The 14,983-nt window shown below is 32.3% G+C and overlaps 1 long non-coding RNA gene across 1 annotated transcript; it reads left to right on the forward strand.

Moving 5' to 3' along the window:
- The first annotated feature begins 3,246 nt into the window (after positions 1–3,246).
- On the forward strand, positions 3,247–3,745 carry LOC131150602 (uncharacterized). The gene is made up of 2 exons (XR_009135575.1): positions 3,247–3,371; positions 3,510–3,745. It is a non-coding gene; the product is annotated as an uncharacterized LOC131150602 (long non-coding RNA).
- Positions 3,746–14,983: the final 11,238 nt, after the last annotated feature.

Raw genomic sequence — 14,983 nt, forward strand, 5'->3', positions numbered from 1 at the left:
GTTATAATAATTAATTATTCTCTTTGAAACCATTCAAAATTAATCATACAAGATTTGACTTCTAATGAGGTACCCCAAAAAAAAGTGTTTTTTTGTATGAGATTTTATGGTAACTCAAAAATCAGTTCAGAATTAAGCCCTTTTTTATTAAGAATTATGATACATTGTCAAATTATTATTGCATTTAATGATTTATTTGAATTCAAATTTATAATTCCTAATGCATTTCATAAAATTATATACAGAAAAGCAGAATAGCTGGCTCAATAACCAATTAAAACCTTTCTTGCACAATTTAAAGTACATATTTAATTATTGCGCTCTTTTAAAAAATTAAAACATATTCGCGATTCAGTTTAATGTTTTGAATTACCAAGACACATAATTGTCAATATCTCTAGAATAAGAGAAAACAAACTATGTAAATTACTATTACAATTTATTTTGTTATGTTTCAAGTTATTATTAATAATAATATTTTATTAATAAAGTTATAAAACATGTATAATATGCTATGCTAACATATAAAATTTTTGCTACATTTTCAATATATTTAATATTTTCCTTGAATCTAGTTCTAGAAAAAACTTAAAGACCCCACTTGAAACTTAAAAATATTAGAGCAATAAAAAGAAAACACAAAAAATAATAATAATAATTTTTCATCTTTAGTTATGAAAATAAGGAGAATAAGAAAGAAAATAAAATACATACCAAACTAATGAACAAAATTTTAATTTTAAGCATCATTAACATTTGATTTTTTTTCTGAACTTTTAATTATATTAAAAAATTATTTTTAGTAATATTGAGCGTAAGAGAAAAATACATATATTTGTGTGTGTATCGATAAAAGCTTCATGAATCTACATGTTGAAAAATACATCGTTGTAAAAATTGCATATAAATTTCATTATTTTAAATGCACAGCAAATTATAATTTTTTAGATTAATTATATGTAAATTAAATAAATTTATTTCTATTGAAATTAACAAAAAAAAAAAGATTTAGAAAATTCAATATATTTATACAAAGACTGTCAACGTGCTTATAAAATATATAGTGATACAATTTTCTTTTATGTATTGCTATCATCATATATTAATTTTAAAACATTCTCAGTGTGAACTTGAATATGATTTAAATATTTTTAAATTTCATATAAAGAAAACTAACATTTTATTTCATTAAAAATTCAAACACATAATTTTGGTATGCTTTTTAAAAATTTTTCTAATGGAATACAATTTATTCACTATATAAATATAATTTTATACTTGAAATAATTTTAAAATCTTGCATTAATTTCAATAAATTTTATTTTTATCACTCTTATTAATATTTCAAGGTCGACATTATTTTGGTATCCTAATTTAAATAATGCAGTATAGAGTCTTATGATAGTTGGAGATTTAGTAATTATTTCTTTTTAATTTAAAGTCAACATGAATTTAAACACAACTTATTACATTCTAATTTGTTTGATGTCGTTTTTAACTAAAAAGTATGATACTACAAATTAACGCCATTAAATTTTTAAAAAATTCTAAAGTGGATGATCCATAAGATAAAATAAAGTAAAATAAAATAAAACACACACACACACACACACATTTTTCAAAATTTTCAAATTCTTCAAAATTCATGTTAATTATGCAAAATATTTCATATAAAAATATAATAGAAAATAATATTAGATAGATTCGAGAATATGATGTAAAGAGAGATAAAATTTCTTGTTGTCATTAGCGTTAATTAAGAATTAATTTAATTGGCAATGTTTTTATCAAAGGGTTAACCAATTGCAACTAATTAAAAAAATTAGAAATCAACCAATTAGAACATTATAATTTAATCAATCAGAAATAGTAATTGAATTAAATTTTTTTTTTTGTAATTCCTAAAATATTACAGAATTAATACTTTCTAGAAACACTAATAATAATTAAATTAAAATTTTCTGTAACTCTTATCCACATGTTTGGTATATAGGAATAGAATGGAGTGGCATGGAATGGAATTGAATTTATTATTTGATTTCTTCATTCTCTCCATTCAAAATTTCATTCCATTCGATTCCCGATCCATTTCATTTCGCAAACCAAACATGGCATAAGCATAATTGAATTAATAATTAATTTAATTCTCAATAATATGTTTTACTGTCACCAATACTAGTTATATTAATTGTTAAATAATTAATCAAAAATAAATTTATTAGATATATTTTTTTCCAAAATATAGAAATTTCATAAATTGATATTCAATATTTATATTGTCATAAATGGATACCATCATGCTTCAATAAATTAGCATAAATATAGATTGATCATTATAGAAATTTTTGAATTCAAACATTTTTCACTGTGACAAAAATTAAATTATAAATAAATTTTATGAGAAAATTTTGAAAATATTATTTATTTTATAAAATTTCAATAGAACACAACTCATATAACACAAAATCGAAATTTCATATAGCAAATATTAAATACTTGGAATAAGTTGTTACATTATCTCAAACTCAATCATACATACGAAACAATCAAGATAGATATGACTAATTCACTTGATTGAGAGAAGGATTCATGGAAATGATTAAGAGAAGGATTTAAGTGGGAGCAAAAGAGCGAGATTGCAAATTTAAAGCTATTAAAGAGATTTGTGGCAATCAACGAGAGAAGGGGAGAGGGAGGGAGAGATGTTTGTGAAAGACAACCAAAATTCTAAGAGGGTAAAAATAATAATATATTTTATGGGTTAAAATGCTCTAATTAATAATATGCTCCAATCGTAATCAAGAAAACAAGAATTAAATTAATTAAAAATTAGTTTTAAATTTTAAAAATTTAAAATTATAATAATTAGGATTTGGGGTTTGCGGGATTTTGAAGTCAATACGGATTGTTGTTAATACATAATATAGACTGAAAAATAATTCCGCCCTCACGGGCATGGCACGGTGCAAAGACATCAGTAAGTAACAAGGAGTATCGGAGATTCAATTTCAGGTAGATACACTTATGGAATTAGCGGTACCTGTGGATTAGTCGAGTGTCCAAAAGACCTCGGGCACCATCATTTCAAATACATATAAATACTCACTTAAGGTAAGTATGGTGTATTTTCCCAAAATGAATAAAGTTTTATTTTGGGCCCAATCTTTAAAGTGTTCCATCTTTTTCATTAATGGCACATTCAAATTAGATGCAAAGACAATTATAAATAGTTTCATAGAGTGGGCATTGGTAACTCGACCATTCATCAATAAACGAAAGATACAAGGAGAAGAGGAGAGGCAAGAAGAGAAGAGAATAGATGGCTAAACTTTTATTCACTCCTATTTTCTTTTCCATCCTCGTTTTCTCAGGTTTGTTCCATTATCTTTCATTGTTTGTCTGCCTTTAATGTAGTTATTGAATGAAAAATAAGCCAACAATCCATTTGAATTAAAATTTTCTTATTTGCATTCAAAAGCTAGACTTACTATTGATGTCTTTTGTTGTAGCTCTACTGATGATGGAACCAAGCATGGCTCAACCAAAAAAATGTAACCTTTCCTTCACAAATGAAAAGTGTAATCCAGTAACATGTCCGTTGAAGTGTGCAGCGGAGTACCAAGGTCGGGCTAAAGGAAGCTGCCAAAAGGATAATACGCTACCGTATCTGGTGTGCGTCTGCACTTGCGTTTGATGCCTCTTGTTCCAATTTCCATTAATAAAGCAACAAATAAAATTAAACTAATTTGAGGTGTCTTCCTTATTAATATTATTATTGTTACATGGTTAAAATACACCAAAATTTCTCGAATACGATCTTTATTTGTTGCAATCCTATTTTCACGAGCAATAAAATAAAGAAAAGCGAAAAAAACTTGAGATCCATCCGAATGATGGCACAAGTTGCTACCCAGTACCGACCATGTTTTCCCTTATCAAATTTGAATACTAGCGACATAATTGTGCTACCAATTTTTATAAAGGTTAAAATTTAACCTTAATTAAAAGAGGCTGCTATGTGCATCACAAAGATATGAGTTCGGGAATATAGTTACACGCTTTAAGAATGTATTGAGTCAATAGCACCCTCGGAGTGACTTCTCAGAGTGATAACAATTAACTTGCCAAAAATATAAGGTTGCAACCATTTCTTTTAGGTGTGAAAAGTATTTTGGTTAAAAAAAAAATATGACAATGACACTGCTTTTCAAAAATATTTTCAAAATAAGAATAGCATACAATTTTCAATGCCTTAGAAACATTTTGCTTTAAAATCAACAGATAAAATAAAAGGTTGTATTGTGAAAAGTAATAAATGACCATAACGGTAAAAATAAAAGAAGAATGTAAAGAAAATTAACCCAATTAATGATTCAATGCCAACTCAAAAGGACAAGAGAAATAAAGGGAATAATAAGTGCATCCCAAATATTTAAAGTTTCAAATTGACACGTTTTTCTTCAACTGCACATTAAATAAGCCAATTAATGAGCAATAGTTAAAAAAAAAAAGGGTTAAGTTAACATGCGATCTAATCCAATTTTTATCATTTCTTTGTGCCTTCTGATCATACTTAGACCTTGTATCTTCAAAAGCCCATTATTGATCTTCAATCTCAATTCCTTAACTGATGGATCTTAAGTCGCACGACTATTCCGTTCACTAACACATCGCCGAGAAAGGTAACTATTTCATTATCTCTACAAATGTTTCATCACTATCAACTCTTTTTTTTCTTTTTCTTCTTCAAACTCACCTCAACAAAAGTAGTTGGGACATGTGCATGGGGAACCCAGAACCCAATATGAGAAGCATCTCCAACATCTTCACCCTCCAAATCATTATTTCCTTTGGCATTTTCTTCTCTTTCCAATTCCTCTAAAATCTGTCGGAGTTTCAACATCTCTTCTAGATGCACAATATTTCCCAAACATTAAAGAAAGTAAATGATAGTGTGGATAACACTTGTCCTTTAAATTATCCAGCATTCTCATTGCTCTTAAAAAAATAAAAATAAAAATACATTGAAGGTTAATTTCATTAGTAAAAATAAACAAAACATTATTCGTTTGAAATAAAAACATTACATGAATGTTACATAAATATCTTTAAATACTCAGCCCAAATTGACTTTTTCTGCAACAACGCATTACTTGACTTATCAGCCTACCCAAAACTAGTACTGCTTGGCCCATGCAACATATCATACATAATGTTGAATTGTTGTTTCAGGGTTTTCATTTTAGATTTAATATGAGGATCGGCTTTCAAACCTGAATTTGGCAAGTCATTACAAGTATGCTCTCAACTGAACTATAATGACCTGATTTGAAATCACGATCAGCATCATACTTTCTGCTCTTTTGCAAATCAAGAAGAGCCTAAAATAATTTTTCATATTTTTCTTCAACCCACAACCTTTCGTTTTTACTAGGGCCACGAGTGTCTTCCAATACCATACCTAAAAAACCAATCAATACTCAAGAATACATTTAAGAAACACTAAATATAATGGATGCATCATTAAAATTCAATATAATGGATGGTATCACTACAACCAAGATTCAAAAATACATGTCAAAAAAGAAGTCCATTCATTTGACATACATATAAGAATAGCCTTAATCTAATTAGAGACTAAATCATTTAAGAAACATTTAATATAGTGGATGCATCACTAAAATTCAATATAATGAATAGTATCGCTACAACAAAGATTCAAGAATACATGCCAAACAAGTTCATTCATTCATTTGATGTACATATAGTTGTTTCTACATTAATTACTAATTCAAGAAGTTCATACAACCAAACGAACTTCATTAGATATTTTTTTCTCCACTGATTGAACATATCAATTATCATATTATCTCTCCAAAAAGTCCATGTTTCAATTGTTGTGATTAAATAACCTTCTATGCTAGAGGATGTTAGTTGTAATATATCCAACTTGTTCTCTATTGGGTCAATTGTCATCTCTTTTCTTATGAAATTATGGAGAAGACAAGAACTCATAACAATTCAGCTTTATATTTTGATTGGATGAAAAGACGGACTCCTAAGGATGGCCCAATGTAGCTTTAGTAGTCCAAAACACCTCTTAGTGACATTCCTAGTGGCAACATGTTTCATATTGAAAACTTTGTAAGGGGTGGTTGGTTGGTGTCCTTCCCTCCACTCATTCAAATGGTATCTTTGTACTTCATAGGGTGCGATAAATCTTTCACAATTTTTCTACCGAGCATCAATAAGATAATACAACAACAACAACAACAAAACCAAATCTTAAGTCCCACAAAGTAGGGTCAACTATATGAATCCTTTTTTGCCAATTTATGCGATCATGGACCATTTCTTTTGACAGATTCAGGGACATTAAATCCTTACTCAGTATCTCCTCCCAAGTTATTTTAAGTCTACCCCTACCTCTTCTACTGTCCCCCACAGTAACTAACTCACTTTTCCTCACTAGCGCACTATGTGGCCTACGTTGCAAGTGTTCATACCATCTAAGTCATCCCTCCCTTATCTTATCTTCTATAGGAACTACACCTAACTTACCACGAATATTTTCATTCCTTTATTTATCTTTCAATGTTATATCACTCATCCATCTAAGCATTCTCATCTCGATAATTTTAACCTTTTAGATATTATGTTTCTTCGTCACCCAACATTTTGATCCATATATCATAGCTGGTCTTGTAGTTATCATATAAAACTTCCCTTTTAATTTTAAGGGTATTCTATGATCACAAAGCATAATTGAAGCACTTCTCCATTTTACCCAATCTATTTTAACTCTATGCATTACATCATCTTCAATTTCTCCTTCAGCTTGCATAATATATCCAAGGTATCGAAATCTACAAGTGCTATTTATTTCTTCATCATCAAGTATTACTTTGTCTCCAATATTCCTCTTACCATTACTTGGTTTGTGTAATTTAGCTGATTGCTAATTCTATTTTCAGATTTTAATTAATTCCAAACAAACCACAATAACAATCTAATTTTTTGTCCAATCATCAACCAGAATCACACCTAAACTTAAACCTATTTATTTTGACGCGAGTGTGTGCAAAGTCTGATCAAGAAAAATATATGTTCACCAAATAATATTCAGCAAAAACAAAAACACGCCACAATCACAACCCACAAGAACACATTTACGTGTTTCAGCCCAAAAATTAGCCTACATCCACTGCAGAAACTCACCTCTAGAGACACTTCATTAAATCAGCGAAAATAAATACAAGTACACACAGATTTACCCTTTCTTGTCTTACCGATCTCCTCTAGAAATCAGCCCAAGAATAATCCAAGAAATCCCCCCTTCGCACCAGCGAAGAACCCTAGGTTTCTCCCTATATTCCTCCCTGATTTCTCTAAAAGAAACCCTCCCCAAGAAACTAAATATGAGCTTTTACCTTGCCTTACCCTTGCGCGAACCTCCGTTGCAGATACCCACGCCGCACCCACCTCCTACCGTCTCCCTCTCTCGCGCGCTACTGCTGAAGGATCTCTTGGCGGTGATGGCTTCCTCGTTGCAGGTCTCCTCTCTCGATTGGGAAGGTTCTCGTGGCTGGAGAAGTAGAAGTCTCGCTGCGGCTCTGCAAGAGTCTCTCGCGGCTGGAGCAAAGAAAACCTTGTGCGCTGCTATAAAACTGAAGAGCCGCAAACCCCTGCCACCTGCTGTTTATTCCTTATCTATTTACAATTCATTTCATGTAAATTACATCACTGCCCCTCATAGTAAAAGAAATAACATCAGCCATTGGATTTCTCAATAAATGGGCTGCTTGGATTTCCTTCAGGCAAGCTTGACACTCCAACATTACTAAAATTACATTTCGTATATTTTATCTTATTTGTACTTATCCTAAAGCCTTTAGATTCCAAAGTTTCTTTCCATAATTTTAACTTAGCCTCTACTCTGACCCTAGTTTCATCAATTAATACAATATCACCTACAAACAACATACACCAATTGATATTTTGTGTAAGTATATGGTATAGCTTTATCACAAATTGTATGTACTTGCTACTTACCATGTTAGACTTTTAATCCATTCCTCCTACTCACTGCATCTCGAAGAATTCTACCATCAACAACCAAGTGTTCCCAACTAGGCAATATGTAAATGAATTGCATATCTAGAGAACATGTGGCCAAGACATTAGTAGTTATTTCCCCTTTTCTTGTCCTATACCTAGTTTTATCCTGTACAAGTACCCTCACTCTTATGTATGTCCCATTTAAAGCTCTGAGGAAATTCTTGTGTGTTTGAGGAAAAGTAAGTAAAATAAGTTAGATTCTTTTAATGAAATTATGAATGTATTTATGGAAAAAATATGCATGTATAGATACCTTGAGCCACTTCCACCTCCCATCTTTTGAGTTTGCTAGTACTGGCTCTGGCTTCTTAAGTAACTCTCTTTGTAACCATATAATGACGCTCAAGATATTATTGAAATTCTGACTAATAGTTTCATTCAATCGCAGAAAATCTTTTTTTATTACCCTATAATTTTGATGATGACCAATAATATGCAAAAACATAGCCACTTGTTTATCCACCAATATATTTTTTGTGTCTTTTAATCTACCTAAACTTTGGAGCATGGAACATAATTCGGTAAAAACTTGTCTATTCATTCTAAGTTGCGTTGTGCAAATCGTCACTCTCATATGCTGGGCGGTAGATGTTCTTTTTAAATAGAAATCCATGATATACCTTTCACTTAGAGAATTTTTTTTGTATGTAACTTCTTTACAAATGGGATGTAAAATGGTACCACCAAGATATTACACATTGCATGTTTTTTGTATATGTCTCTATTGCTACCAACTTATCCTGTCTTATGCTATAACCGCAATAGATACACATGAAAGAAAAATTTACAAATATAAATCCATCATGAGGGAAAAAAGTACAAGCATTAAGTGAACAGAAATTTAATCAATGACACTGAAGAAGACCAAAATATACTTTTTTAAACAAATAGAAAATATAAGAATGCAATCAAAGAATCAGTCTCACTTTTATAGGCAAATTAATTGGAAATAGATTTATGGTGTTGGGGTTATTTGGAAGCATATTGGCATATCACAAAAAAACTCCTTGCCTCTGTTATTTGCAAGCATACCCTAGTCAGTGAAATAAGTTAGCTTCTAATGCATAACTCCAAACCTATTTTCTAGATTTTGGGTTAACGAAATATCCTTGCATGGGAATATAGGCGAAAAAGGGGACCAATCACACCTTCACTCATACAAATGTAAGAGTTCTCCAAATGTGAACAGCACGTAAATCACAACAACTTATTTTTTTATAATGCAAAGATTAGTTGCAAAGGGAAAATGCTCACTAGATATGTTTTGAGCTTCAGTTTGCCAAGGAATCTAGTGTGCTTCATTGCAAGAGCTTTTACTTGGATAGAGTAAGTTCTTATCGTATGCAGGTACACTTCAGTTGGAGGCTGCTGCTTTACAAAACCTTCAGATGAACTAATACAACATGTTTATCGCTCCAACTAAAGTCATAAAACTGTTGGGGACAAAGGTTTGATTAGCTTCTTCGAAAAGTTTACGATTTCCTCATAAGGAGGTTTAGGAATTACAAAAACTAATGATGGTTCATTGTTCGCAGTAGAATCTATAGTTGGCAACAATTCCAAAATTTACTAATGCAAACACTTGGAAGTAAAAGTTGATATCCAACAATTGAATTAAAATTGCAACAGTAAGAAAACAGAAAGACAGATAAAGAATACAAAGGGATTAAAGAGAGAACAAGAATGATGAATTTCAGGGTTTATACTTATATCCCAAAAGAGAATTCAAATATGAAATTATTTTATGGAAATAAGTACCTGTGCAAGAACCTCAATAGAAGTTTTCATTAAGCAATGGAAAAATTTAGAATCTTAGCCTTTAATCTCTCTTGAAACCTTTTAATCTTTACCCTTCATTCATCTAAAAGGTAACGTGCTAGTCATGAGATTACTTTAAAATGGTATAGAGAAAAAAAACTACATAAAAATTTCAAAGGACTAAAACTCCTAAAACAAATAAATAGCTATACTTGCATAATAGCATGAATAATACCCCACCAGCCAACCTCAATAGCAAATACTGCAATAATAGTGCAAATAGTAAATTTTGGTTCAACTTGGCCTTCATTTTAGACTTGGATGCTCTGTTGGCACTTCTTCTAATCTTTTGTCTCAATACTTGAGCACAGTTTACAACTCTTTCTTAAATCATATATACCAAATTTGAAAAACGTCTACCTATGCACTAATTGATGGGTGGAGAGGAACGCTCAGTCACTGGTTGTGACTGAAATTCAGTGAGAATAAATGCACAATAACAATATATTTCAATCTCAAAATGGATATAAAGAACTTCAAATCAAAACTCTCTCTCACGCTCACTGGCTTTACACTCTCAACACACCGCATCCTTCATTGCACACACACACATCTATTTATAGTAAATCATACAACAATATAATCAACAATGGTGGGAATTTAACTTCAATGGAGGTGGGCTGGTAGGTGGAGTAGGTTGCCTGCCAATCTCCAATGTCAACAGAAACGGCTGCCGACGAGTCAAGTTTAATTTTCAACATCCCCCCTTAAACTTGGCTCTCCTTAATTTGTCATTTCGAGCATTGTCTTTAGTATTGCAAAAATATCATGCCTAAGTGGCTTCGTGAAAATGTCAGCAATCTGATCATACGTTCTGCAAGATATCAACTCCACTTCTTTATTCTTGATATGTTCCCTGATAAAATGATACCGAGTATCCATATGTTTGCTTCTTTCATGGTAAACTGGATTTTTCGCAAGTGCAATCGCTGATCGGTTGTCGATGTAGACTTTTGTGGGGTTATCTTGAAAGAATTCTAGATACTTCAGTACATTCCTAATTCATATACCATGACAAACAGCTGAGCTGGTAGCAACATACTCAGCTTAAAATGATGACAACGTTGCGATGGGTTGCTTCTTCGAAAACCATGTAAACGCTGTAACTCCCATGAAAAATGTGAATCCCATTGTGTTTTTTCTTTCATCAAGATCTCTTCCCCAATCGCTATCTGAATAGCCAATAAGTTTGCAATCACCTCTCGATGAATAGAACATACCATCAATGATGGTACCCTTGACATATCGGAGTATCATTTTCACTGCATTAAGGTGGGACTGCTCATGAGTCTCCATGTACCTGCTAACATGTCCAACTCCATAGAGTATATCTGGTTTGGTGCACATCAAATACCTCAAGCTTCCAACCAGACTCTTGAAATATGTGGGGTCAACATCTCCTTCCTTATTCTTTCTCAATTCCAATCCAGTTTCAACTGAAGTTGTCATAGGATTGCATTTGTCCATCCCAAACTTCTTCTGTACTTCTTTTGCATAGTGACCCTGGGAGATGAAGATTCTCTTCTCGCTTTGCACGACTTCTATGCCAAGGAAGTGAGCCATCTGGCCAATATCTGTCATTTCGAATTTTTTGACCATGCTCCTCTTGAAAGTGGCATACATCTCTGGATTGTTGTCGGTGAAGATCAGATCATCAACATATAGGCGGGCTATCAGCATGCTTCCATATGTCTCCATCTTTATGTATAGTGCATGCTCATAGGGACACTTCTCAAATCCATTCCTCTGGAAGTAGTCATCAATCCTCATGTTCCACGCAAGAGGTGCATGCTTCAAGTCATAGAGTGCTTTCTTCAACTTGTACACTCTATCTTCATTGCCCTTCTTCACATATCCAAGTGGTTGATCGATATAAATCTCTTCTTCAAGAAAACCGTTCAGAAATTCTTATTTCACGTTCAGCTGGTAAATCTTGCATCCATTTTGTGCTGAAAGTGAAATTAGTAATCTAATGGTTTCAAGTCTAGCAACCAGGGAAAAACTTTCTCCATAACCAATCCTTTCTTTCTGCTTGTAGCCTTTGGCAACAAGTCTTGCTTTGTATCTCTGAACTTCTCCTTGAGTGTTCTTCTTGGTCTTGTAGACCCATTTCCCACCAATGGTTTTGCGGCCCTTCGGGAGATTCGTCAACTCCCAAGTCTTGTTCTTCTCAACGGATTGAATCTCCTCATCCATCGCTTTTCTCCATTTGTCTTCTTTGTTAGTTTCCTCAAAGCTAACCGGGTCCCCGGTCAACAACAGACAGTATAGAGTAACATACTCTTCTATTGGTTCTGTAGTTTCATATAAGTCAGCCAGATTTCGAGCTCCTCTAGGTCTCATGTCTGAGATTTCACGCTCTATTGGTGATAGAGCTTCATTCCTCTATGGTGAACCATGTGGAGGTGTCTGCAGCTCGAGAACTTGTGGTTCAATAGTCACTTCTCTTGTCTGTGTTGGTTCTTCTCCTTCAAGTGTCAATTCTGCATCTTTTGAACATTCATCTTGGTCCCATTTCCAGGATTCATTTTCTTCAAAGATGACATCCCGACTGTGAAAGACTTTCTGGTCGGGTCAGGTCTCATCAAGCGAGCGAGGAAGACACGTGCGGAGCGCGTGGGCACATGTCGCCGGCGGCCAGAGTCTTCGTCGGCGCGTGCATCGCCTCGAAATGGCACTACAAACGTCTGAGGTGCGTGTGAGCGCGTGCAAAACCTACCGAAGTCCGTTTGAGATGTGGTTTCCACCGTCGGAATCGTCTCGAGTCGAATTTCACAATGGTAGACTCAATTTTTTATTTTGAGCAACTTCAAATCTAAGAGATCTGTTCGTCTTGTTTGACAGATTTCAGCGTTGCTAGACGCCTTAATACCACTGATAGGTAGAGAGGAACACTCGGTCATTGGTTGTGACTAAAACTCGGTGAGAATAAATGCACAATAACAATATATTTCAATCTCAAAATGGATATAAAGAACTTCAAATCAAAACTCTCTCTCACGCTCACTGGCTTTACACTCTCAACACACCGCATCCTTCATTGCACACACACACATCTATTTATAGTAAATCATACAACAATATAATCAACAATGGTGGGAATTAAACTTCAACGGAGGTGGGCTGGTAAGCGGAGTAGGTTGCCTGCCAATCTCCAATGTCAACAGAAACGACTGCCGACGAGTCAAGTTTAACTTTCAACACTAATTACATTTGTAGTTATCCGAAACCAATTCTTAATAAAAAATAACTAACATAAGGAAACAAACTAATGTTCAAGTAATTCTTTGTGTGCGTATAAGAAAAACTAACAATTGGCTGGAAGTGAAACAACTGTCATTTACTTCCTTTTGCTCTTCAACTTTCTTATAGGCTCAACAATTTTATAAAAAATAAAAAATTTAAATTTAAATAAAAAAAATCAACTGCACATCCCTTACCTGCCATCTCATGAATATAATATGATTTAGAACATATCCATCATATGTATTCTATCAATTTATAGAACATGGTTACATTGTTTAATTATCTCAATTCCATTTGTTTTGCTGGTTTTGGTAAAAGGAAGGATGCTCATGCTTTGTGGATAAATGTAGTTTTTGCAGTTTTATGAGGCTTATGAATTGAAAGAAATGCTCATATATTTATTTACAAAAATCTGCACAAATCTTTATGGTGGGAGAACATTCAAATTTGGCATTGCTTAAGTGTGCTTTTGCTGGTTGTTTTAAAGGAGTGAGGTTTTTAGATATCTAATGGGATTGGTGGGCTTTGTTAGTATGATTGTTTTAGTTTTGTTTCATAAGGAGGTTTAGGAATTACAATAACTAATGATGGTTCACTTTCCCAGTATCCCAGAATCATTGTAGATTCAATGAGGGAAGGAATTCATTTGTGTAAATGTTTGCATTATTTTAATGTGATTATTGAAAGTGACTCGCGAATTGTAATTAATTGACTTCAAAAAGGTAGACATACTTTGTGATATCTTTGGGATTTTTAGGAGGAGCTCTTGGTAGAGTTAGAAGGAGTGAACGTCATGGTGATGCATCAATATAGGGAAGGCAATAGTGTGGCTGATTTTCTTGCTAAAGAAGGAGAAATGGGAAACAATGTAATTTATGAAGAACAACACCTTCTATCACATTATCTGAAAGGTATTTTTTGGATGGATAGGTGGGGTCTCATTTCTGTTTGTCATTAGTTCAACTCTAGAGTTTTGTTTGGTGTATTTTGATTTGGTTTTGGTTGTTGTGTTTATGTTTTTATCTTCTTTGTTAGTTATGTTTGGTTTTGTTGTCCTGATTTGATTGGTGGTGTTGTTTTTTTGGGAAAGTTTTTCTGTAATCTCTCTTTGCTTATCTCGTAACCACGGTATTCCTCTGCCAAAAGTAAGGTTATATTAATAAATAAATAGAGGTACCGCCCTCTTTTAGTAATTAAAAAAAAAATCGCGAAAGTTATAATAATTAATTATTCTCTTTGAAACCATTCAAAATTAATCATACAAGATTTGACTTCTAATGAGGTACCCCAAAAAAAAGTGTTTTTTTTGTATGAGATTTTATAATAACTCAAAAATCAGTTCAAAATTAAGCCCTTTTTTATTAAGAATTATGATACATTGTCAAATTATTATTGCATTTAATGATTTATTTGAATTCAAATTTATAATTCCTAATGCATTTCATAAAATTATATACAGAAAAGAAGAATAGCTGGCTCTATAACCAATTAAAACCTTTTGTGCACAATTTAAAGCACATATTTAATTATTGGGCTCTTTTAAAAAAATAAAACATATTCGCGATTTAGTTTAATGTTTTGAATTACCAAGACACATAATTGTCAATATCTCTAGAATAAGAGAAAACAAACTATGTAAATTACTATTACAATTTATTTTGTTATGTTTCAAGTTATTATTAATAACAATATTTTATTAATAAAGTTATAAAACATGTATAATATGCTATGCTAACATATGAAAATTTTGCTACATTTTCAATATATTTAATATTTTCCTTAAATCTAGTTCTGGAAAAAA

The sequence above is a fragment of the Malania oleifera genome, chromosome 3, assembly GCF_029873635.1.
Source record: "Malania oleifera isolate guangnan ecotype guangnan chromosome 3, ASM2987363v1, whole genome shotgun sequence".
Classification (NCBI taxonomy): Eukaryota; Viridiplantae; Streptophyta; class Magnoliopsida; order Santalales; family Ximeniaceae; genus Malania; species Malania oleifera.